Source organism: Plectropomus leopardus, chromosome 8 (genome assembly GCF_008729295.1).
Source record: "Plectropomus leopardus isolate mb chromosome 8, YSFRI_Pleo_2.0, whole genome shotgun sequence".
Lineage (NCBI taxonomy): Eukaryota > Metazoa > Chordata > Actinopteri > Perciformes > Serranidae > Plectropomus > Plectropomus leopardus.
The window spans coordinates 25,575,255-25,575,789 of NC_056470.1; positions in this window are offsets into that span (position 1 = coordinate 25,575,255).

The following is a 535-nucleotide window of genomic DNA, read 5'->3' on the forward strand; positions in this document are numbered from 1 at the left end:
ATACCTGAAATTTTTCCTTTTGAAAGGGAGCACTGTCAAACACACAAACACAACTTCCGGTCTTCTTTTTCAAAATAAAATTTTAAGCGACAGGCAAAATGAAATTTAAAAAAAAGCCTACCCACGAAAAACAATTAGTTTCTTATATATTTTTCTGCACTGAGGTCGAGTTGTTTAGTTATGAACATGGAAATGGGGTATAATTTGTCAATAATTCTGTCTGATATCGGGCAAAGTAAAATTCTGACCCTTTACTTAAATAGCTTGAGGGTTGGGAGTTTGATTCCCAGCTCCTCCTGTACTGCATTTGAAAATGTTACTTCGAGTATAAAAATGTTCATCATCAGCAAAATGCACCTAACATAAGGAAAAAGTGCTTGTTATACAAGCTTTTATCTATTTCATTGTACTCAAACAGACAATGTTATTATCTGTATTTGTACAACATCAACAGACCAGTGATGAATACACATTTTTATAACAGCCAATATAGTCATTATCATTATTATTATTATTATTATTATTATTATTATTA